The sequence below is a fragment of the Gopherus evgoodei genome, chromosome 3 (assembly GCF_007399415.2).
Source record: "Gopherus evgoodei ecotype Sinaloan lineage chromosome 3, rGopEvg1_v1.p, whole genome shotgun sequence".
NCBI classification, from domain to species: domain Eukaryota; kingdom Metazoa; phylum Chordata; order Testudines; family Testudinidae; genus Gopherus; species Gopherus evgoodei.
This window is the reverse complement of record NC_044324.1, coordinates 42,356,027-42,382,088: the sequence shown is the minus strand read 5'-3', so window position 1 is coordinate 42,382,088 and position 26,062 is coordinate 42,356,027. Positions and strand designations below refer to the sequence as shown.

General features: G+C 43.3%; 1 protein-coding gene across 3 annotated transcripts in view; it reads left to right on the top strand.

The window, feature by feature from the left end:
• RNF144A (ring finger protein 144A) overlaps positions 1-26,062 on the top strand; it is a 107,309-nt gene that overhangs the window by 1,326 nt on the left and 79,921 nt on the right. Inside the window, exon 2 of one of the 3 annotated variants that reach the window (XM_030555478.1) lies at positions 20,988-21,153. The exons of the other annotated variants lie outside the window; for them this stretch is intronic. The gene's annotated coding sequence lies outside the window, so the exon portion shown is untranslated. The remainder of the gene's footprint in view (positions 1-20,987; positions 21,154-26,062) is intronic. 3 annotated transcript variants of the gene reach the window in all.

The following is a 26,062-nucleotide window of genomic DNA, read 5'->3' as shown; positions in this document are numbered from 1 at the left end:
TTGCCTTTGTGCTGCAAGGTGGGGGTGCAGGTTTCTTGTAGGGAGCTGGTGGCCTAACAACCCCAGAATAGGCAGAGAGTCTCAAATTATGGTGGAAAGAAGAAACAGAGTTAGTGTGTGTGTCTGTGTGGCCGCTACCTCAGGGGAACAAAAAACTGACAGAAGGCTCCATGCACACTCCAGTCCTGGCCATGATAGCCCCACTCACTGTGAATTCAGCTGCTGCTATTATTCTTGGTGTCCATGTTTTAAACAAAGCCTTATGAAAGGGCTTGCAGGAAACCCATCCTGTGTCACCAAGGGCAGTTAGTGATTGCATTAGGGAGAGCTGGCTGTAGGTTGGGTGGGAAGAAATGAGGCTGCCCTAGTGTATTGTGCCGTGCTCCTCTGTGCCCCTTTTGTCCCTGGCTGTTCAACTGTACTTGCTTTCTGTGCTGAACAGGAACCTAGGGCACAGTTAGTTAATGTTGTAGGTCACCATAGGGTTTTTCAAGTCCACTTACATAAAGGGCTCTATTTTAGTCTACACACCCCCTGTACAAGGGGGTGTGAGCTCCTGTCACTGGTTTGAGGTCTTTTTTTTTTTTTTTTTACAACAAGTCTTAAAGAACTGTGAAGATTTTTTGACTTTTCTTTGCCAGAAATGGTATTATTTCAGTTTAAAGAACCTCTGGCAAAGGCTGTTCAATTCTAGAGACATTATCAAACTATACCAGCTATTATGAAAGATATACCGTAATAAATGAGGAAAAATTGCTAAAGATGTTATAGCTCACAGAGGCTGTTTACAGGAACTGTAACTTAAAAAACCCTGATCATACTCCATACTTATTAACACTCATATATCTTCTGTGATATGATAGTGAGAGAGGAACTAAACCATTTCAAAACAATTTTGTATCTTGAAGGAAGGAGAGCTACCTATTACTGAATAGTGATGGGAACACGTCTCATAGGGAGAATGAATAAGCGTGAATCCTCCTGAGCTATGGACAGCAACCATATCTTTTTAGTCAGCGTTTTAGGGGTGAAAAGGTTTGGCTGGTTTTGGGTTATAAAAGTGGAAAAAAAGTGGTTTCTGATTTTTTTCCCCCACTGATACAAAAGTGATATTGTCCTTGATCTTATCAACACAGGAATAAGTAGTAACCAGATCGTAACTAGCCTGACTTTTCTGAAAGGTTTACCACCCTCAAATTCATTTGAAAAAGGCAAGCACTATATCACTGTGGCTACGTCTACACTACAGCATAAAATCGAAATTACTAAAACTGGTTTTATAAAACCGATATTATAAAATCGATTTTATGCGTCCACACTAAGGCACATTAATTCGGTGGTGTGCGTCCATGGTCCTAGGCTACCATCGATTTCCAGAGCGGTGCACTCTGGGTAGCTATATTAAAGGAATGAGACCAATAACTTCGATTTCCATCCACACTAACCCTAAATCGATATAGTAATATCGATTTTGGGGTTACTCCTCTCGTTAGGGAGGAGTACAGAAATCGATTTTAAGAGCCCTTAAAATCAATTTAAAGTGCCTTGTAGTGTGGGCGGGTACAGAGTTAAATCGATTTAACTGTGTAGTGTGGACCAGGCCTGTATGTAGTACTTGCCCTTGGACCATTGAATTGAGGATAGAAGTTGATGAGGAATGAAAACCGACATTATACATTTTAATTTCGATCACATCCCTAGATGATCAGTCACTTCCTTTTGTGAAACAAATTGAGCTTTACAATGATAATTTATGAGTGATGGACTTATTTTTGGTTTGTTTACATGGTGAAATGATTTGTTTGTAAGAGTTATGTCTTAATTTGATGGCAGGAGAGAGATCACTTGATCATTACCTGTTAAGTTTACTCCCTCTGGGGTACCTGGCACTGGCCACTATAGGCAGACAGGATACTGAGTTGGATGGACCTTTGGTCTGACCCAATATGGTGGTTCTTATGTTCCCAGACTGGCTAGCAATAGTGCTTTGGAGATGAGATGAAGAAAGGGACAAATCTTTCTTTCTTTGAGGACAATGAGTTTTGCTACTGATTTCAATAGGGAAAAAATTAGGCCAGAAGTGTAGGTCTGGTTCATGCTTTATTTCACCCTTAGTGTCGCCAGTGTCCTGCAAGTAATCTTTCTTACATATGTATCTTTGTATTCTATTATGCCAATGTTAATGTGTAATTTGACATTCACTGATCTAAACTACAGGTCATGATGAATATATTTACAGTAACAAAACATACCAGGTGTGTATGTGTGTGTGTCTCTTTATACATGCACACACACTGATTGCCAGATTGTACATTAGTTGTAGACACTGCCACAATAAGTGTGAGGCTGATAAACTTTGATTTTAAGCTAATAAAAGATGTTTTCATTGTAATCGGACAGTTTGATAGTAGATTATCTTTTTCTCACACCAATGTTGGTAGTTATTGGGCTAGAATGTCTCGATGTTTTGTATTATGTTAGGTACCCATAGACTTTTGGGTAGGAGATACCCTATTAATACTGTTAACTTTGTCCACTTTCAAGCTTAAAATATACAAAACATATATTGTAAGGAGCCATTTGGAGAATTACAAATACATAGTTGGCTTTTATTACTACTTTTTCTAAAATCTTTTCATGTATCAGATTCTGTGGTTGTGAGAAGTGTTCATAATGTAATACGAGATTTGACATCTATCCCCCCAGCTAAACTCTTAGCCTTGTACTGTTGACTTAAGCATCAGTTTTGGCTGCACAAAACATATGTTGGTAAGAATGGTGCTAGTGTACCTGGCGTTATCTGGAAAAGGCCCACAGACCTTTCTTGACCTGGGAGAGGCCTTCTCCTGTTGGACTTCTCAATGCTCATCCATTGCAAAAACTAACCCTGATCCTATGAATGGATCCCCACAGGCAGACCCTTCTGCCGTTGTGGATCTGATTGCAAATTTAGGGCCTAAGTGTGTTCCATAAGCTTTAAAATTTCTTACCATCATGAAAATTAGGCTGTAGTATTAATAGTATGTGGGTGGTTTCTTGACCACATTGTTTTCAGTTTCCTTTTATAACTCTCAAACTGCACAAACCAGTTATAACCTAGCACAGCACTTAGTTTCAGTGGTTTAATAATTCTATATACTACTTGGTCTATTGTCAGTGTTTTTATAAACAGCTGTCTCTAACTAGCTGTGCAGAAGTGAGTCACTGATGTGCTGTTCATCTCCCTGGGAGCTGGTGAGTTCCTTTCTGAAGGAGGACAAACTAGATGATCATAACGGTCCCTTAAACATCCTTAAAAGCTATGACCTTGGTACAGCTTTTGGATACATGGTAGCCACGCTGCATTCACATTACACTAGTAATGGGAGTGGTTCCCTGCTTCTGGAAGCCATTTATATAAATTCATGTTAGCTATGCCACAACCTTTCAATGTACACTGTGTGTGAATCCTGGCGCAGTCAGAGAATTCTTGCAGAACGCAGACTTTCAGCTAGCCCCTTTAAGTGTTTGCAGATAGTGAACTTTCTAATCACACTAGAGTTGCCTGAGAGGCCAAGTTTTAAAGATCTGCTGAGAAAAAAGGAAGGAAAAAAGAGAGGTAGTGAGAAAAATAAAATGATGTGTAGCCATAAAGAGAGGAAGGCATCCGAGGAGTAGGTTGGTCCTAGGCTCTAGAGAGGCAGCAGCAGTTGCTGCATTCGTTCTATGACATCCCTTATATCTTGTTACTAGAAAATGAGAACCATGGTACGTGAGGGATAGTCACTTGCTGGGAGTCTTATTCATTGAGCTCTTTAGTTATGCTCCCTGTGGGCACTACTGCAGCAGTTAAATGTGACCATCTCCTGTGGTATCCAATAGAAACATGTACTAAATACTCCATCATAAGTTACTAAATAGCTATTTCCTCCTCTCCAGTTTTCTATGTAGCACATACAGGAACTTCCCTCCAGTAGTCCTGTCATAAACAGATGATTAAGGGTTAATGCCTCTTTTACCTGTAAAGGGTTAAAAAGTTCACCTAGCCTAGCTAACACTTGACCAGAGGAACCAATGGGGGAACAAGATGTTTCAAAAGGAAGGAAGGAAGTTTTTTCCTTTGTTTTAGAGTTTCAGTTTCGGCTGGAGTGAAAAAGATCAAGAAACCAGCCTCTTATCAGAGAAGTAAGTTTTAGAAAGGGATAAATAGGTTTATGTTTATTTTCTTTGTAACTTGTCTTGGGTACCATTAGGGAATTATCAAAATTGGGTATTTGGGTATATTTTTGTGTAACTAAATTTGTGCCTAGGGGAACATCCTCTGTGTTTTGAATCTTTTGTCTGTGAGAGTAGCTGGTATACTAATCTCTCCCAGAGGGTTTTCTTTTACCTTTCTTTTCTTTAATTAAAAGCCTTTTTCTTAATGCCTGATTGATTTTTCCTTGTTTTTAGATCCAAGGGAATTGGATCTGGACTCACCAGGGAATTGGTGAAGGAGTCTCTCAAGGCTACCCAGGGAGGGGAAAGTTTTGGGGGGACAGGGAGTGATCCAGACACTGAAAATTCTGGATGGTGGCAGTGATACCAGATCTAAGCTAGTAATTAAGCTTAGAAGTGTCCATGCGGGTCCCCACATCTGTACCCTAAAGTTCAGAGTGGGGAAGGAACCTTGACAAGTCCCCTCCCCACGTGCCTGGGAGAAAAGATGAGGCCTTGCAGGGTGTCTGGAAGATAATCAGATCTGGACTCTGGTAGACCAAGGGGGAAGCAAGTGCAGGTTTCTCTCTTCTGTACTGAGGGGAGCTCCAGTTTGAGTGCCTCCCCTGACTGCAGGGCTCTGGCTGTACTGCACATGAAGGGAAATAGGCTACTAGGTCCCAAACCACTGCAGTCATTAAAGGTTAAATCAACATGTTGAGTTCCTGTGGAAACTTGCTGGCAGCCAATTCACACCTGAAGCACTGGGGTTATGTGCTGGCAGCACAAACCTCCATTCAGAAAATAGCCAATGCGTTCAGTAACAGCTTCAGTTCCTGTGGTCTCAAAAAGCAGCCCCAATAGAGTACATCACAGTCCTCTGATCTTGAAGTGACAAGGGCATGGGTATCATATAACAAAGTCCGTGTCCTGTACCCTGTGAAGACTGTCACCATCTGATCTAGGTGGAGCTCCGCTCTCAGACTTCATCCACGCCTCTGTCTCTAACAGACACTAAGTAATTTGCATGAGCAGGATCGGTTGAGTTAGAGACAAAAAACAGAGTGTTTTGTGTATGCTGAAGATTGCCTACTCTGTCTCTTCCCTAAATCCCTGATGGCCTTAAATACTCATTTAGCAGGAGAAGTACGTGAGGATGAATTAAGCAGGGGAGCATGTAGCCTGTCACAAGACCACTATAGGTCCACCAGTAGCTGTCACAACATTAGGATGCTCCCACACATAATTTCTGCCTTTGCTGTTCACCAGACACTGTCATCCATACTGCAGCTGCCAGTTGGCAGTGAGGAGCAGTAGAGAGAATACCATGGGAATCTCCGTCATCCCCGGTTACTAGTCTTGTAGCCCACTTTTACTGGCCCTCTGTCGGCTCCCTTCCCACTAGTTGCGCTCCGGACTTTGGTGGAGTTAGCAGCACACCCCTGTAAGCAATTCCATCCTGCCCAGTAGCGCCTTCCCTAATGGTACTCCACGTAATCCTGAGTAAAGAGTTCTGTGGCATTATTCTTCTCAACAGATTACCGTGGAAATGTATCGTCTCCAGACACAAGCGATGCAGATGAAATCAGTATTATTGGACAACCTGCACCACATCCTCTGCGTGCCCCCTGATTCCAGACTGTCAGTACAACCCAATCAAACAGTACAAACAGATGTTATTTCTTTATGGCAGTCTGCTGTCCTTTGAGACTAGCAGAAGTGCCACGATGTGCTGATGAAGCTGTCTATGCTAGTGCTGATGTTAGGGATATCATCTTGAGACTTGCTTGGTATCTAAATGTAGCTTTTTGGCAGACCAAATTCTCTGTCCTCCCTGAGTGTAACTACTTCCCCAACACCACATACGTATGACTGGTGAAGACAGTTAATGCCTTTTTTATGTGCGGCTGCTGCTTAATGCAGCAGAGAGGCCTGTTGCCAGAGCTTTGCCACAGAGACAGTTACAGGAGCTGAACAAGAATCAGCTCACATGCTCTGCAGCAGCAATCAAGTGTGTAAATTATTTTGCATATGCTGAGAGAATTAATCTCTGCACCTAGCAAATAAATCTTAGGTCTTGTCTACAAATTTTATAACACTGCAACTAAGACAGTTTAGAAACTGATGCTTTTAACATAGTGCAGTCCTTTAGTGTAAACTCAGTTTTGCAGGAATGTAGATGCTTATGTCAGTATAACTTATTCCCATGAAGTACTATAGTCTAGTTTTTCAAGACATGATGCCTTCAGATAAGGCTTGTATGGCCCCCAAAGGAAAAGGGTTGTTTTCTAAAATTCTTTTAATCCTATGTTCCCTGTTACTTTTTCAGGAGAGTGTCAATGTCCTGTTTTGTTTTTGTTTTGTTTTTTTTCTCCAAGTCTTCCACCTGATATTAAGTGTTACAGTCATCTAGTCGGAAGTCTGAATCAATGCCATATGATTTGAGGCAGTCGAACTATCCAACGCATATTGAACTTTTATTTGTCATTCCCAACGTCAAAGCGTTTACATTCAGTCCATACAGTTTAAGAAGCAATGCTCAAAACTTTTCTCAAATAAAGTATAATATGGTAATTTCCTTTTATTTTTCACCTTTTTGTGACTATTCTGAGTGTTGAAAAAGAAGCTAATTATTTAACTGTTAACTAAGCTTTAATCTGAACATTGCATCATTCCGAGTCAGAGTGATGATCCAAAAACAGAGGAGAAGAAAGTGGCTGTTTTCCACCTAGGTATATTATAATAGAGGGTACAGAATTTAACCCCCCCGCCCCCCGTCTTTGCTGATGTGGGCGTTTGTAATAGTGTTTTTCTGAGACCCAGACAGAATTCTCCTTGTCACTATCTCACTTGAAGGTTAGTCCCTGAATCTAGAACATGGCTCTGCTTAGTCTTCTTTCTCTACTCCTGAATTCAGTTTGTCGTATTTCCCTCTTTTAAACTCCATGTGCTCATTTGCACAAGCAAGATGATCAGTCTATGGCCCTGTCATTTCCACAGCCCAATCTCTCACACTGGCACCTGTTGAATACTAATTTTTTTTTTTTTTTGCTTTCATTATGTTTTAACATTAATTTGGTAACAAACGAAGGAAGAAGCTGCTGAAGTATTCGTGCAGTTCCAGTCACGTATCCAGAGCATTCTGGGTAAACTTCCCTGCCCCATTTCATCTGGACTTGTTCAGATTGCTAATGTAGGGCCAAATCTTGTCTGGACTTAATCTGCATAACCCCACTGATTTAATGGGTATAGATGAGGAAAGATGTAGCACAAACTTGAGTAATGTCATACTGGCTACCTTGTTTAATTAGAGGGCGGGCAAGTGATCCATATTTAACTGTTCTTAATCTTTCCTTGTAAATCAGTCCCCAACTTGCTTACCAGTTTTGTTCCTCTTCTCTGTTCGCCTTAACATTTTGTTAATATCTCCTCCTAGGATGCCCAGGAATTCCAGGAGCAATCATATTCTAACTCGAAGTATTAGGTTGTGGTTAAGGATACGATTCTGTCATGGAAGTCACAGATTACATGACTTTTTGGGACCTTTGTGACTTCTTCTGGGGCAGGGCTGGAGCAGCTGTTAGCCCCAGTGCTGCCGGAGCAGTGGCCCCAGGACTGAAGCAGCAGCTGGGGTTCAGTCAGGCCCCCTGGGGTGGGGGTAGCAGTGGTCAGCCTCTGCTGCAGGAGCAGTGGCAGGGCTGAAACAGCTGCAAGCCCTTGACTGTGCTCTATTTGTCCCCCCCCCCTCCACCCTGGTATTTTTAGTAAAAGTCAGGGACAGGTCACAGACTTCCATGAATTTTTGTTTATTGCCCATGACCTGTCCCTGACTTTTACTAAAAATACCTGTGACAGAATCTCAACCTTATTTATGGTTGTACTAGCCATGGTTAGGCAGTGACTGGGAAAGCACTCTGCCTTTGGGGGTGCTTAGAGAGTGAGAATGCCTCTGTGGGTACTGAGGCATGGTGGACAAACACAGGAGAGGAAAGGTGGTCAAGTGGGTAGGGCATTAGCCTGGCTCTTGAGGCACCTGGGTTTGATTCCATACTTTGCCACAGGCTGCCTGTGTGACCTTGAGAATATCACTTAATCTCTCTCTGACTCATTTTCCCCATCTGTAAATTGGGATAATAATACTTCCCTAGATCATCGGGCTGTTGTGAGGATAAATGCATTAAAAGCTGTAAGGCACTGAGAGAGTACACTAATGAAGGCATGTGACAACTTCTTCTCCCTTAAGAGAGTGGCATGTGTTGCCCTAGACAATCAGTGTGGTGGAAGGGTCATGACTAGTGTTCCACCCATCCGTGCTCGTTTTGCTGTCTAGTACTAGTGGAAGTGCTGTGGATCCATCTTTTTCCGCTTGGGGAGAGCAAGTTTCTGGGTGATCATACTCTGGTGCTCAAGGGAGGTGGGCATTCCTTTTGACCTGGACAAGAGCTGCCAAAATCTGGCCCAAATAATTTTGCTATCCCACTCCTCGTTATCTTGTTATCATTAAAAGTGTTAGGTATAGCAACCGATATCCACCTCTTCTTCTCTTTTTATGGACTTGATTCTCCACTACCATGCATCTCGTGAAATCATTTAAACCTGTGCAAAGTGAGAGTGAGGCCATGGCTACACTTACAGTTCTGCAGCGCTGGTAGTTACAGCTGTGTTCGTACAGCTGTGTAGGGCCAGCGCTGCAGTGTGGCCACACTGACAGCTACCAGCGCTGCAGTGTGGCCACATTTGCAGCATTTGCAGCGCTGTTGGGAGTGGTGCATCGTGGGCAGCTATCCCAGCATTCAAGTGGCTGCAACGTGCTTTTCAAAAGAGGGGGGTGGGGTGGAATGTGACAGGGAGCACGGGGGAGACAGAGAGAATGGATTTTTGGAGTTGACACTGTTCTCAGCTCCCTGCCTTGCAAGTTCTAAGGACTGGAAGACACACAGTTCCTACCTTCAATCATTTTAAAAGTTCTGACCCCCTTCCCCCACCCCTCTCTCATTCACTAAATGCAAATTATGTACTCCTAAATAGCTGTCAGACCAGATAAGCATCTGCTCAACATGGACTTCCCCCTCCCCCTCTGCCGTGTGAGAGTGCTGTTTCTCTCTTCAAGCAAACAGCTGTGAACATTCCAAAGTAATTCCCCTGCCTGCCTCCGCTCGCTCAGCAAACAGGAGCTGTGTTTGTTTTTTAAATAAGCAGTTTGGCTGAACTCCGAGCTCCCCCTTTCTTCCGGTTTGTTGTGGACAGGAATTCTGGGATACCTCCTTATACCCCGGAGGTCAATAAAAGCGCTGGTGGGGTCCACACTTGCTGACCAGCGCTGGATCACCAGCGCTGGAATCCCTACACCCGAGGCTCGACCGGGTGTACAGCCAGCGCTGCAACCAGGGAGTTGCAGCGCTGGCCGTGCTTTGCAAGTGTGGCCACATCCTAAGTTGCAGCGCTGTAACCCCCTCACCAGCGCTGCAACTCTCTAGTGTAGCCATGGCCTGAGTCTACCAAGCCAGAGCACACATGTGACACCCACTTGCACGGGTTTAAATGGCTGAGGGTATGGCTACACTTGCACTTCAAAGCACTGCCGCGGCAGCGCTTTGAAGTTTTGAGTGTGGTCGCAGCACCAGCGCTGGGAGAGAGTTCTCCCAGCGCTGCACATACTCCACATCGCGCTCCCAGCGCTGCGGCACTGTTTACACTGAGGTTTGACAGCGCTGTATCTTGCAGCGCTCGGGGTGTGTTTTTTTCACACCCCTGAGCGCGAAAGTTGCAGCGCTGTAAAATGCCAGTGTAGCCATGGCTTAAGAATCCTTCCTCCAGGTTTCAGTAAAATTCTCTAAGCTCTTAATCGTCAGTTAGGAGAAAAAATCTAGTTGCTCTTGCTTGTTACGCACTCTCCTTGCATCTCTGAAAAGACATTTTTAGCACAATAATAGCCCACTTCTGAGTCGTTCTCTTCTGTTTCAGGATGGCATTCTATTTAAAACAAACTTGTTGGAAGACTAGTTTCATAGGGAGCAATGCAGTGTAACTGGAGTGTATGTTAAATGTTTTAGGTTAAAATCAAGCTATGACAAATCCTTAGGAGACATGCAAGTCTAAAGAGTGCCATCTTCTCAGCAAATTGTCTGTTAGTCCTAAATATTTTTTCCAGTCATTTAACATTTCCATTAACTCCTCAGACAGTTGAAGCTCAAAGATTTGAATGAAGCTTTGCACATCTGGTTGATGTTCCTTTCTTTTGATTTAGGCTAGCTACTATTAAACACTATTTTATTTCCTGACATTTCTTATTGTTGTTGTTAATAGTAATTGGATTCTCCGGGGTGGCTCTTGTTACCCAGAAAGTATTGTTTTTGCTTAATCTCTTTGCAGGCTGCCACTGTGCTGGCGTCCAAGCCAACACAGAGCTGCTTTCTTTGCCTTTGTCCTGCCTGGTCAGCATTGAGTTGAATTGTCCCAGCCAAAGACAACAGTTCTTGTCAGCAAGTAAGAGGAAGAGGCAAATCGTTGTATCAGGGACAGTGCAACCAGCAGACGTTAATAATAGCCGTGCCCCTTTTCCCTGACAGGCAAAGCTGGCACTGGTAGCCGTTTGGGAGGATGAAGGAGTAGGAGGGTCATTCAGGATCTCTGCTTTTCTCTCTTCCTCTGAATTTCATTTTATTTCCTCCTTTGAATTCCCATGTTGGGCTGACCCATTCTTTCGGCTGAGGAGGGCTGGGTGTCTGTCACAATTCAGTTGATTCCATGCTTGACCTGTTAAAGAGGAGTGAGAGAGTTTTGTATTGTGCTGCCGCTGACAGAAGGGCAATAACATTTAAAAATTCATTAATGAGATGCCAGAGTGGACTTGTGGAAGAAAAGGGATAGTTAGAGAATATGCATCTGTACTTATCGCAGATGGAGCTAGCTATAGTTAACATTTAAGTCCAGATGCTTTCTTGAATGTTTGGGTATTGCTTCATTTGTTCATGTATGATACACCTGTCAGGCAGCAGTAACATGGGAAGCATCCAGTCACCATAGCCTTACTAATATTTATGACACGTTAGTGTGTTTTTTAGCTGAGTTCGATATGAACAGGTCTCTTGGTGACTGAGTAAATTCTTGTTCTTTTCCAACAAACATTCATTTATCTTTATGGTCAAAACTGGTTTAGGGAGGTATATTTAGAGGAAGCACCTGTTCAATAGACCTCTGCCAAGTCACTTACAGTCCCAAGCTTTAAAGGAAGGATCATCCAGTGGTTAAAACACTATCCTAGGGCTTGGGGGAGACAGATTCAGTTCACTGCTCTGCCACACAGTTGCTGTGGGACCTTGGGCTTCTTATTTAGTCTCTTTGCCTCAATTTCCATCTGTAAAAATGGGGATAATAGCACTTCCATATCTTATAGGGGGTGAGAGTATAAATCCATTAAAGATTATGAGGTGCTCAGATACTAGGGTGGTGGAGGCCATATATGTACGTACCTTAGATACATCTCATTTAAAGATTTCTGATAGAAAGTATCCTTTGGGCTCTACTTTTTGTGGTCCCCTCACTGGCTTTGTAGCATAACTAGCAAACCCTAATCCCGGTTCTTTACTGACACATACAAATCAAGGACATATCTGTAAAAACTGTATAGTCCCAAACTGCTCCAGGAACAATGGACCTGTATTTTCCACTGCCTTATATCTTGTGTATTGTGTAGTCATCTGCACCAATGCAAGGCGTGTGTGTAGACCACTTGCAAATGGGAATAGTCTACTCACTCACACCAGCAGTAGCTTTACACCTGCTTTGCACAAATGTGGATGACACACATGGTGTAAGGAAGTGGAAAATTGGGGCCCAAAGTTTATCCAGTGCAGAAGAGCCACAAGAAAGAAAGGTATCTTGTACCCTATTGAAAGCTAGAAAACAATAACAAAAGGGGAGGAGGGGAGAGGAAGGTGCCAGAGGTGATGTCTGCCTCCAAGCTCTGCTGTAGCAGTGTTTTTGGGGTAGTGATTGAAGGGGGAGAGAGCTACTTCTCCCCTCACATGATTGGAGACAACAGAATTGTGGTGGGAGAGAGGTGTGTGTGGAAGTCACTGTCCTCCATGGAGGACAGTTTTCTCCTTAGTGTTTTCAATTAGGAGAGGATCCTCCTCCAGGTTGCTTCATTGATTTCAGTGGAGCTACTTTGATTCACACCAATGAAGACCTGGCCCTATGGGCCCATTTGAATAATCCACGCTTTTCTTTCCCACTTCCACCTTCCTTCTCAAACTATCCCAGTGTTTATATGGTAGAAAATTGCAGATTGCCTTTCAGTTTCCCCTACTAAAATATATCCCAACTCTTATTTTCCATTAGTGGGTGAGCCCCCCCTTTTGAACATAATGTTTTATTTACAGAAGTTTCTCGTTCATTAGCCCGTTCGTTTATAAGCCAACCCCCCAAGATGGTTAGGTAAAAATAGGAAAAACTGTATGATCCTTTCATAAGCTGACCCTGTATTTCAGGGGTTGGCAAACTTTGGCTCCTGGCCATCAGGATAAGCTTCTGGTAGGTCAAGACATTTTGTTTACTTGGAGCATCTGCAGGCATGGAGCTCCTCAGCTCCAAATGGCTGCAGTTTGCCATTCCCAGCCAATGGGAGTTGTAGGAAGTGGCGTGGGATTGGCTGGGAATGGCGAACCGCGGCCACAGGGTGACAATGTATTAGATATTCAATGATTCCATAGAGTATAAAATCATCAAATTTTGTTGTAGACCCATTTGTAAGCCAACCTCCGCTCTTTGATGCATCACTTTTTTACCAAAAATATTCAGCTTATGAACGAGTATGTACAGTATATTTGTGATGTTAAGAACTAGGCTTTGCTTGTTTCCTGCTAAAAACAGTAAAGGGTATAAATGAGTTAAGAAAATATGTGGCTTCTATTTGATTTATTTATGTTTAAGATGGAACTCTCCTTGAATACCAAGATCAGGATGCTCAATGTACATATGTATAAGTAGTTGTGGAAGAGACGATCACAATAACTATCTGCTGCTGTAGCACCAATGAATACTTAAGGATTCTAAGCAAAAATGGAGAAGTCACTATCCCTGTAATCGCAGAGTGTTCCAGTCATTTAATTTTAATATGGTTGCAGTGTTGGGAACTCTGTGTAGGGATCAGAAAATGTTTCCTGAGTTGCCTGAGAACTCTTCCAAATATTGTGTTCCCATATATTCTTTAAAGTAGCTGCATCTCCAACAAAAACAAACAAAAAAGCCCTCTCCCTTCCTCCTCTTCCTTTATTGTATTTTCATTCATCAGTCCTAGACATTGAAACAAGGAGAATGGGACAGTTTGAAAATGAAGGGTTATTTAATTAGATTATTTCAATAAGGTACTTTATTTGCTTTTCTTGAGGCTTGGGAATGTTAACTAAGCTATGCTATTTTCTTAGCTTCATTACAAATTCCTCAGCAATCAAAGAATGATGTGCATGTAGTGGTCCCCCCCCCAACACAATGTGTTTTGGCAGATGTCTTCTATTCTGGGTAATACTATGTAAGCAAAGCACATGCTGTAAATACAAAAGGAATGGCTTCAAAGCAATCTGTCTGAATAGGAACAAGAACACTGGACATCTGATGCATGCTAAAAATTCAGACACTGTATTATCTAAGATACAAGGACTTTATGCACGTGTAAACGGCATACCATCCCAGGGGCATATGATGGAATGATAGAGAGGGAGGGACCTTTTCTTCATCTGGGGCTGTCCAGTGCTCCTCACATTGGTTGATCCAAGTTAATTGGGGCCTTTGGTTGCTATCATGGTATAGATATATAACAGCAGACTATGCAGTGCAGGGTCAAAAATGATTTTAAATGACCCCATTTGTAACTGTTTGATATGATGATTATGGGCTGGCAGGGCAGGATGCCTCAGAACTCTGATTGCTTCCCTCCACTTTTCTGCCTCCTACTTTTGCCCTTCCCTGTCCCAGTCCTTTCTTTGGCTATAGAGGACTGGACGGCACTGTTTTCAGAACTCACTAGTATCGCTTCTTAATTGCCTAATAAACAAGTTCATTGTTTTGGTAATTGGAAATATTCCCCTTTTCTGCTTCCCACAGTCTGCTGCAGGCTAGGCACTCTGCCATCCAATTGTTCTTTGTCCAAGTAGCCTCGGGAGCGAGGTACTAGGATCAGCACCTAGTACCTGTAGTATGTCTCAGGGTATGTCTACATCTACAGTTTTGCAGCGCTGGTTGTTACAGCTGTATTAGTACAGCTGTATAGGGCCAGTGCTGCAGAGTGGTCACACTTACAGCAACCAGCGCTGCAAGTGGTGTTAGATGTGGCCACACTGCAGCGCTGTTGGGCGGCTTCAAGGGGGGTTAGGGGAACGCGAGAGCAAACTGCGGGGAAGCAGGTCTCCTTCCCCGCGGTTTGCTCTAGTGTTCCGAACACCCCCCCGCCCCAAGCAGGTCTCCTTCCCCGCGGTTTGTTCTCGCGTTCCCCGAACCCCCGTGCAAGCAGGTCTCCTTCCCAGCGGTTTGCTCCGGTGTTTTTTGAACCCCCGTGCAAGCAGATCTCCTTCCCCGCGGCGTGCTGTCGCGTTCCCCGAACCCCGCTGCAAACCGCGGGGAAGGAGATCTGCTTGCACGGGGGTTAGGGGAACGCGAGAGCAAACCGCGGGGAAGGAGACCTGCTTGATTACCAGAGAGGCTTCCTCTGGTATGCTGGGATACCTGTTTATTCCACGGAGGTCAAGAAAAACGCTGGTGAGTGTTTACACCTGATGACCAGCGCTGGATCCTCTACACCCGAGTTTCAACGGGTGTACGGCCAGCGCTGCAAACAGGGAGTTGCAGCGCTGGTGATGCCCTGCAGATGTGTACACCTCCTAAGTTGCAGCGCTATAACTCCCTCACCAGCGCTGAAACTTTGTGGTGTAGACAAGGCCTCAATCTTAACTGGCCACCATGCTAATTTTAAGTTTTGAATATATCCCCTACCTTCCAAAAATATCCAAATTAAACTGCATATTTTGCCAAATCCAACCACACAACGAAGGAAATGAGCAATTAAGCTTTCCAATATTCCATCACTACTTACCCATACCTTCTATTACTCAACCTCAACTACCTCTTGCCACCATCCACAGCTCTCACATCCCCATCCTTAACTTGAGGAACCCATCACTGGGCCACGTTGAAGTGTTTTGATGGTTAACTTAGGGCATGTCTAAACTTACTAGTAGTTCGGCACTGCTGCAATCGATTTAGGGTCCGGTAAAGGCACACTAAATCAATGGGAAAGCACTCTCCCATTGATTTGTATACACCACCTCCCTGAGAAGCGTAAGGGAAGTAAACGGGAGATGGTCTCCCTTCGACACAGCGCAGTGTAGCCACCGTGGTCAGTGGGTCTAACTATGTTGACTTAAGTTACGTTATTCATGTATCTGAAGTTGCGTAATTTAGATCGATTTACCATGGTAGTGTAGACCAGCCCTTACTGTTGAAGTGGCTCATATAAATGAGTATGCATGTAGTTAGCGGAGGTGTGTGTACATTATGGGAGAAATTGTTTCAGATTGCAAAGGGTGGCTGAGAGAATTTTTTTTTTTTTGATAACGTTCATAGAATCTTAGAATATCAGAGTTGGAAGGGACCTCAGGAGGTCATCCAGTCCAACCCCCTGCTCAGGACCTAATACCCAACTAAATAATCCCAGTGAGGGCTTTGTCAAGCCTGACCTTAAAAACCTCTAAGGAAGGAGATTCTACCAGCTCCCTAGGTAACCCATTCCAGTGCTTCACCACCCTCCTAGTGAAATAGTGTTTCCTAATATCCAACCTAAATCTCCCCCACTGCTACTTGAGACCCTTACTCCTTGTTCTGAAAAGGTATGTGAGGCAGAGGTCTCTCCGAATCTGAAATCAGCCCACCAAGCAACAATGATATTTTGCTCTTGTACAGAACCTTCCACTTGAGAATTTCAGAGCATTTTGTAAATGTTATTGATAGAATCTTTGATGCCCATTGGAGATGGGTAGTTATTCTCTCTTACAGATGAGGAAACCAAGGGGTAGAGGTTAAGGCTAGAATGTAAATGTTGGTGTTTCACTTGTGACATCTAGGGCCTGATTATCAGAAATGCTGAGCACCCACAACTCCAAGTAAAATAAGCAGTCACTTCATGTGCTCAACACCTTTTGAAAATCAGGCCTTAGGCATGTCTGTGTGGTCACCCAAAATTTATTGAAACTTAAAACCATAGACCTAAGTGTACTGCTGAATGGCATACAGGAAGTCTGTAGCAGAATAGGGAATAAAACCTACATTATTCAACTCCCACCTCTGTCATAAATCCACTGTCCTCTGCTGATGAATGCAACATCTTTGCTGAAGACAGTTATTTAGTATAAAAACTAGGGGGAAAGGGAGGGAGCACCAAGTGTGCAGAATGCATTAGTTCTGCAGTTGCATTGAGGGGCCAACCAATCTAAATACTGAAACTGCAAGGTGTGAGTATCTTTCAAAGAGAGACCATGTTCCACCATGTGCTGCCTCTTGCTTGACCACATGATCCACTCTGCAAGTAACTGAGCCAAGTTTCTTGTCTTAAGTTCCCTGTAAGCTGCGTGGCCATGCAGCAGGCTGTCAAGGGTCACACAGGTGGGGAGAGGCACCTCTGCTCCGGCCCAGCTCTGCTGGAACTGTCATGGCCGGAGAGAGGCACCTTTCACTGGCCCCGACTGCTCCTTCGAGAGAGGGCTGGAGGGAGTCCTCTCTCCCTGCCGCAGCCCTGGGGCACCCTGCACCCCTAACCCTCTGTCTCACCATGAGCCTCCTCCTGCACCCTGAAACTCTCATCCCCGGCCCCACTGCAGAGCCTTCACCCCAGCCAGAGCCCTCATCCCCCCAACCCTCTGCCCTAGTCCTGAACCCCCTCCCTCACCCCAATCCCCTCATCTCCCACACCCCAACCCTCTGCCCCAGCCATGAGCCCCCTCCCACAGTCCGAACTCCTCGGCTCCACCCACACCACACATCACCTCCGTATTGGTGCACATAACAAAATTCATTTTGCATATGGATGTAAAAAATTAGAGGGAACACTGTTCTTGTGTGTGTTTTGTTTTTGACGTCAACAAAATTATGAGTGTTCCTCTTCCATACCAGCACTGCCTTACCATTCCCACCGACTAGTTTATGCACTAGCCGTGTCTGGTTTGGATATAGTCACGGATCTGCTCCTCTTACGATGCCACTGCTAATAACTCTTCCGCATGGATGGTCTCTGGTTGGACAGGAATTGCCCTTGTACCTCCCAGCAACCCAGCTAACATTTTATGAGAGTTAAGCCCCCAATGTGTTGAAGCCCTTAGAGTTCTTTCTGTTTAAGGACTGCAGGAGTGTGGGCCCCGAATATTTAAAATCAGACCATGAAGATTCTTCTTTTCATTTTTTCCCCTTCATATGTTTAACAATAACTGTGCTGTATGTACATTTCCCAGTCTTCAACCTCTTCTTTTCCCTTATTAATAACTATTAGAAAGAGGCTGTATTAATAACAATGTAGAATTATAGATTAGTCTGATAGCCTCTTAAACACATGTTTAGTGTTTTAAATGGAGAGCTACTTTTAGCTGTTTTTCTAAATGTGAAAGAAAGACTTGGTGCAAAACAGCTCATACAATTTCTATTGTGTTGCCCATGCTGTAGCACTTGACATTTTCCTTCAAATATTAGTTAAATTCTTTTAACGTTTTGCCTTGAAGCACTTAGTTAGCAAACCATCTGAGAAAATCAGTTTTCTATTTAGTGTTGCCCTCTTAACAAACCTGAGATGGGCATCCTGCATGTTCCACGATAGGAATCCTTGCAAAGCAGCTGATATTTGCTCAACTCTGCGGCAATCGGGGAGAGGAATGACAAAATCAGAAGCATATTCAAAACCTTCTTACAGAGGAAAATGTCAAGGCCCGATTTCATTATTTTAAGGATGGTGCTCAAACATTTATTTTTTGCAAGTGAAAAACAAAGACAGGAAAGCCACTGTTCATTCCAGCTTCTGAGCGCTAGGTGTGTCACAGATTCAGGGGAAAAATCATTTGCCACTAAGTGCTTAATTGTCTGTGCTTTGCTGTTGTGCATAGTAGAGTAAAACCAGTTCTAAATGCAACCAGCCATTTTCAGGAGTCTAAAAGAAAAGCATTTTTTTCTGTCTGCACCCATGAGAATGTAGGGAGTTCTAAGAGTTGTTAGATTCAAGGAAAAGCTATTAATTATGCCTCCCGACATATTGTGTTGTGGCAGTAATGTATTTCTCTACTCCCAATATGTACAAGCTCAGGTTCACCTATGAGATATTAATGTGAATGGATCCATTAAACTATCTTTGAGCTTTTCTGTCCTTGTGGTTTTTATAAACATAAAGCACGCCCCCATCAGACAAAAAGCATCTTATTGTCATGAATCAGCCGAGATGAGTAACCATGCCATACTTGTACTTGCTGTTGTACTTGCTGTCAGAGTAAACATTATTCAGTTAATGCTGGGAGATATTGAGCAAGGATCTAGAGAGGCAGAGGGTGGGTGGAATTTTCAGAAATGCTCCTTGTCAGCTTAAATCAGCTACTATTCAAGTCAACTGGAGTCTTACCTTTGATTTGAATAGGAGCAGAGGTTTAAATGTCCCACCCTAATGTATGCGATACCTCATCATACACTTTCTCTTGTGTCCGTGCATATATGTGAGCTTGTAAAACATGCTTCTGCAGCTTAGGTATCAGGAGGACAGTCAAGCCATATACAATCCCTACACGTAGTGGGGGGGCAGGGGTGTTTTTTTGTTTTGTTTTTGAGTCTCGATGGAAAAGTGCCGTATATACTCATTCATAAGCTGAATATTTTTGGTAAAAAACTGACTCATCAAAGAGTTGGGGGTCAGCTTCTAAACAGGTCTACGCCAAAATTTGATGATTTTAAACTCTATGGAATCATTGAATTGAATATCTAATACATTGTCGTTTTATATTCTTGGAGTGTCTGCAGGCATGGAGTCCCTCAGTTCCCTGTGGCCGCGGTTCGCTGTTCTCAGGCCACTTGGAGCTGAGGGGCTCCATGCCTGCACATGCTCCAAGTAAACAAAACGTCCCAACCCGCCAGTGGCTTATCCTGAGGGCCAGGAGCCAAAGTTTACCAACTCCTGAAATATAGGGTCGGCTTATGAAAGGATCATTGCTTTTTTGCTATTTTTGCCTACCCGTCTTGGGGGGGGGTTAGCTTATAAACAAATAGGCTATTGAAAGAGTATATATGGTAGTTAACTATTCTGTATCTCCTTACTGAGGACTGGGGAGGAGGAAGCTTCCAGCTATATGAGCATGTTGTGGATGCAAAGCAGTCATCTTTAGAACAAGTTCCAAAATTTTAATCCAAGGCTTTATAATTTACATACTTTTAAATGGTCATCTTGTTTTATAAGCCATGTCATTTAAATTAAGGAAACCCAACATTTTCTTGTGCTTGGATATAAATTTACTTCAAGGACAGATTTTTCAAGTGTCACCACCAAGAGATGACTTTTATGGTTGCAGTTTACATATGAAACCTGTCTTCTCAAACTGAATGCAAGTAATCACCGCAAAGCAATCCAATGATGTTTTTTAAAAATAATGCTGCTGGATGACTCTGTAAGTAGTAAGTAGCTTGTATTTGAAGTGGAACTAGAGCTGCTGGCAACTGATCTGCCCTGAATTCACTCTCTTTCCTCCACTCTGCCATCCTGTTTTATTCAGTAAAATGCTCAAGAAATAGATTAATTTTGCTCAGTACTGAGCAAATTTATTCAGTTGCCATGTAATGGCTACTGCAATCACATTGATAAATGAGTGGAAAGTTTGTTTCAGTTCATTGTAGCTTTTGTACACAGTATCTCAGTATTCTGTATGGAGATGCTATTTTGGATCCTATAGAATATCCTATAAATCACAGTATCAGGGTAGCCGTGTTAGTCTGGGTCTGTAAAAGCAGCAAAGAATCCTGTGGCACCTTGTAGACTAACAGACGTTTTGGAGCATGAGCTTTCGTGGGTGAATACTCACTTCGTCGGATGTATTCACCCACGAAAGCTCATGCTCCAAAACGTCTGTTAGTCTATAAGGTGCCACAGGATTCTTTGCTGCTATACATCACAGTCACCACTACTAGAGCTGCAGTATACCAGTAAGAGATATTCCCCCACCCTCCCTCTGGAAGGCTGCACAATGCAACCTCAAAAGTATATTCTGTGTGAGGACACTTGCCCTTTCCACACAGATACTAATACAGCCTGCACTAAAAAGTGAAGACATGGAAAAAGAGTTAATGGTGTGAATTTTAGATTATTTTGCTGCAAGCAGAAGTGCCACAACGTCATAATTTAAAGGCTCTTTGATCACAGGGAACAGTTAGTTCTAGTTTTGTACTAGCAATCTCAATAAAGTTTGACCCTTATTTTCCAGCCTTTCATGCTCTGCTGATCCAAATTCCCAGACTGGTTGGCTTTCTCACAGGATCCCCGTGACTGACAAAGGCGAGAGTGTTGTACTAGGAAATTGCATTATCTGTCTTGAAAACATTTGGCCCATACACAGACAGACTCAGTTTCTAATGCAACCATTCTTTTATAAGAATGTTATGCCAATAGGAGCTAGAAGAAGATTTTTAGTGGTGGGTTTTACTGACTGTTTGGAAATGCTGGTTTGTTTGACTTCTTTATAAAAATAAAAAGCATAGGCCAAGTTACATTAGAGAAGGAAATCTGACGGAGTCTGTTTTTAATGTAGGTGCTTTAAAATGAAAGGCTTTGTCTCTACCAAAATGAGCAGAAGATGACAACAAAATGTACATTCCAGTTAACCTCATGTGCTCTGGACTCCACTATGAAGAGAGATTTGATTTGGTGTTATCATTTGGCTAGCTGCAAAGTACAGTTGCATGTTGGTGTCTAAAGTGAGTCGTTTTAGCTTACGTTTTTCACATCTTCAAAACAACCTGTCAGATTTTATATGTGCTGCTCAGTTTAAAAATAATGTTACATAATAAATGCATTCTCATTTTTAAGTAGCTCTAAAGCTATACTCCAAATAAGAAATTATGAAAGTTACAAAAGTTGATTTCCTTTTAATGGTAGACACACATCTGTACATGTTATGAAGCTGCTGCTGTTGATACACACAACAGTTGTGTACACAGTTGACTATAAAGCTACAGTTTTGCACTTGGTCAGCTCAGTGTACCCTAATACTTTTACTGCCTTCTAGTATAAGTAATGAAATGTACCGTTTAGCAACAATTGTAGTTTGTAAAATATCACCTTATAATTGAGATTAAAATTAAAAAATGCTACATTATATAGTTAGTCTGATACAAACCTATATGCAGAAAGTAGATGAAATTTCTGAGTTCTTTACCTCCCAGCCCTGCAATTAATGTTTTTGGCTCCTTCCTACTCTGCAGTCTGTGCCATCTCTATGTTCATGCATCTTCTAGCAATAATATTGGAAAAGGCTTTATGTTTATATGTGGTTTTTTGCTATAGTAGTTGTAGAGTGGCAGCTTTTTGTTAATTCTAGTGGCTCAAAATATACACTTCCCCTTCCAACTCCTCTTATCGATTTAGCCCTGGAGAATGAAATCATGTTCTATTTCGCTTCATCTAAGCAAGTTAGATAACCTTGTGCAACCAAAATGTTGTAACAGTTGCTTCATTTTGAGGAGTTTGTGGGTTTTACATAACAAGTTGGGGGTTTAGTGAGGAAATACTTCTTTTGGGTGAATTTTAAAAATATTGTTTGGTTGCAGAGCTCTTTGAAATGTTTTCATCAGCAGTTTTTTCTTTTTGATCACAACATTATTTTTCAGCAATGAAAATTTTCATTTTGAAACGTTTCTTGGTTTTTTTTCATTTTTTTTTCACTTTTCTAATGGAGGGAAAAGGGGAGGAGAATAAAAAGGAGGGGAGGAGAGGGAAAAGGGGAGGAGAAAAAAATAAAACAATGAAATAAAAGTTTTGAATTGAAAAAATGAAAGTTTTCATTTTTGTTTTAATGTTTTTGTTAATTAAAGAGAAATTTAATGCAAAACAAACAAAAAAATTAGTTTGTGAAATTTCCCATGAAAGTTCAAATATCAGCCAGCTAATTTAAACTTAATTCTCCTCACTGGTCGTCTAGCTCATCTTTTACATCCTAGTTATTGATCTGATTTGCAGCAAATATATTCATTAACTAAAGCTGCACTACAGCTGTAGCGCTGCAGTGAAGACATTTGCTATAGCAATAGAGGGATTTTTCTGTCACTGTTCTAAATCCACCTCTTGGATAGGTGGTAGCTAGGTTGACAGAAGAATTCTTCCATCACATGTGTTTTTTCTTAGGGTAACTAAAGTGCATGGGGTATCCTGAGGTAAAAGCTTAGTGAAGATAAAACACTTTTAGTTTAACCATAAGGTAAAGTCACTGAGGTAAACCCCAGCTGAAAGTATAGGGCTGATGCTGGAAGTTTATATCCTGGTATAATTGAAGTGCCTCATCTTCACTGTGTTCTTACCTTGGAATAGCCCTGAATTGGTTGGTGGGTTCTTTTTTTTTAAAGAACATTTTTAGTGGTGAAGAAAAGACATCAGATATTGGTCTGTGTGGATATGTGTACCCTGCAATTAAAACCTCATGACTGGCCCATGCCAGCTGATTCAGGCTTGTGGGGCTTGACCTAAGGGGCCATTTAATTGTGGTGTAGATAGATGCTTGGGCTGAAGCACAGGCTCTAGGATTCTGCAAGGTAGGAGGGTCCCAGAGCTTCGGCTGCAGCCCTAGCCTGAATGTCTGCGCTGCAATTAAACAGCCCCTTAGGCTGAGTCAGCTGGCACAGACCAGCTGTGGGTGTCTAATTGCAGTGTAGACTCTGTGTACAGCTTTCAGGATGAGTTTGCAAATCTTGGCTTGATACTAAATCTTTTCCTAATACCTGCCTACTTTATTCATTGTCACTATAATTGTTTGTTCCACTGTGATTCTCCTGAAGGGCTACTGAGATCTAGGGTATGTTGCTAAGGGTCTGTATTGAAAATATTCATGGTATGTGGATGATGAAAGGGTTATCTTGACGCTCCTAACATCTCATCTCATCCTGAACAGTTCTTTGGAGCGACTGCTTCAGAGAAACCATCAGAAGGGTAGCTTCATCCTTCCTCCAAGTAAGGAAAACCCACATATCAGTTAACTAAAAGGAAGGAATCCTTCCTGTGATGCTCTGATCATGGCTTCATACAGCAAATTGTGACTTTTTGCTGCACTCCATTTTATTTGCAATTTATGTTCACTTATTCTAATGACTGTACTGTGATGGTACCCTATTCTTCATGAAGATTGTATTGCTCTGCTTTACACAGTAGAAAAAAGCCTTTGGAGAAAAACTGACATACATATACTGCCAGATGATATTCTTGAATTTGACAAGATGCTTCCATGCTATTTCAGCAGCTTGGGCATACAAGTGGGCTGACTGCAGAGCCAGTAGGATGTTGAAAGACTGGTTCACTCTGTTTAAGGGCTGATCCTGTCCTGTAGAAACTGAGCTTGGTAAATTTATGGAAAGAGAGAGATGATGGGGCTGTCTACAATGGCATGTGGCCCATTGGTGACTGCCAGTAGCCAAAATCCCCAACTGCTGGAGACGGGACACTAGATGGGAAGGGCTCTGAGTTACGACAGAGAATTATTTCACATGTATCTGCCTGGTGGGTCTTGCCCACCTGCTCAGTGTCTAACTGATCACCATATTTGGGGTCGGGAAGGAATTTTCCCCAGGTCAGATTCGGGTTGTTGGAGGTTTTTTACCTTCCTCTATAGCATGGGGCATGGGTCACTTGCAGATCTAAACTAGTGTAAATGGTGAATTTTCTGTAACTTGAAGTCTTTAAACCGTGATTTGAGGACTTCAGTGACTTAGCCAGAGATTAGGGGTCTGAGATGGTTGAGGTTTTGTTGGCTGTTGTTACCTAAGTTCCCCTGAAAACCAACCCAGGGTCACACTTGTATTAGTTTTATTACAATGCCGCTGTTAGGTCAGATAAAAAATAGATGGAGCTTATTCATACACGCACACATTTACTGCATTCATACCCTCATGCACCCACATATTTACACAGGCAGAGAGTTACCGGAGACAGCATGGAGGCCGAGAAGTCGAAGCATGGTAGATCTGGTGTGTCTGTCTGCGGTCAAGAATCCAGGCTGCTGAGAGAGTCAAGAAGCAGGAGCTTGTGTGCGTGCCTTCTTCCTCTTATTTTGGAACTGGGCAGCTCCTGTCACGTACACTGAGGCCATGTCTACATCTAAAATTTTGCAGCGCTGGTTGTTACAGCTGTATTAGTACAGCTGTATAGGGCCAGCGCTGCAGAGTGGCCACACTTACAGCAACCAGCGCTGCAAGTGGTGTTAGATGTGGCCACACTGCAGCGCTGTTGGGCGGCTTCAAGGGGGGTTCCGGGAACGCGAGAGCAAACCGGGAAAGGAGACCAGCTTCGCCGCGGTTTGCTCTCGCGTTCCCGGAGCCACCCAGCAAACCGCAGGGAAGGAGACCTGCTTGCTCGGGGTTCCGGGAACGAGAGAGCAAACCGGGAAAGGAGACCCGCTTCGCCGCGGTTTGCTCTCGCGTTCCCGGAGCCACCCAGCAAACCGCAGGGAGGGAGACCTGCTTGCTCGGCATTCCGGGAACGAGAGAGCAAACCGGGAAAGGAGACCCGCTTCGCCGCGGTTTGCTCTCGCGTTCCCGGAGCCACCCAGCAAACCGCAGGGAAGGAGACCTGCTTGCTCGGCGTTACGGGAACGAGAGAGCAAACCGGGAAAGGAGACCCGCTTCGCCGCGGTTTGCTCTCGCGTTCCCGGAGCCACCCAGCAAACCGCAGGGAAGGAGACCTGCTTGCTCGGGGTTCCGGGAATGAGAGAGCAAACCGGGAAAGGAGACCCGCTTGATTACCAGATGCTTCCTCCTTCCACGGAGGTCAAGAAAAGCGCTGGTAAGTGTCTACATTGGATTACCAGCGCTGGATCACCAGCGCTGGATCCTCTACACCCGAGACAAAACGGGAGTACGGCCAGCGCTGCAAACAGGGAGTTGCAGCGCTAGTGATGCCCTGCAGATGTGTACACCTTCAAAGTTGCAGCGCTGTAACTCCCTCACCAGCGCTGCAACTTTCTGATGTAGACAAGCCCTGAGTTTCCTTTCTGTGTCTGTCACCTAGAAACATTCCCAGACTAGTTCCCTTCATGCATACCAGGTTCTTCTTTTCTTTTCAGCACTTCATGACTGCCTTCTCAGGGCAGATTGTATCAGACACACCTATCTCCTTGCAGTTCCTCTCCACCCAGTCCCACATACACTCCCTTGTTCACACTCCCTCATTCTCACTCTCTCTGAGGGATGGGATGTTACAAAGCTTGGAAGTTCATACAAGTGGCAACCTAAAAAGGCCACAGAGCTTGCAAAGGTTACAAAACTTAAAAGGCTATGCTAACAATAACTGAAGTTACAAAGTCTGCAAAAAGGTTGCAGAACTTAATGATGAAGGTACAGATCTTACAATTGCATTTGAGCGGAGGCTTACATAACAGCTGTAATGTGCAGGAGGTGAGATTAGATCATCACTATGGTCCCTTCTGACCTTATGAGTCCATAAACACTGGTCAAAGCTGCTCATGTGAAATGTCAGAACATGGTATCTCTGAAATTTTGCTCATTCAGATGGTATTGATTTTTGAACAAGCACACAGATTAATAGGTGACAGGTAGGGTTGGTGGGAGAAGGTTAAGAATGCACAAACTGTTTTTGGAGGCGTATGCCTAAACAGTGTGGTTA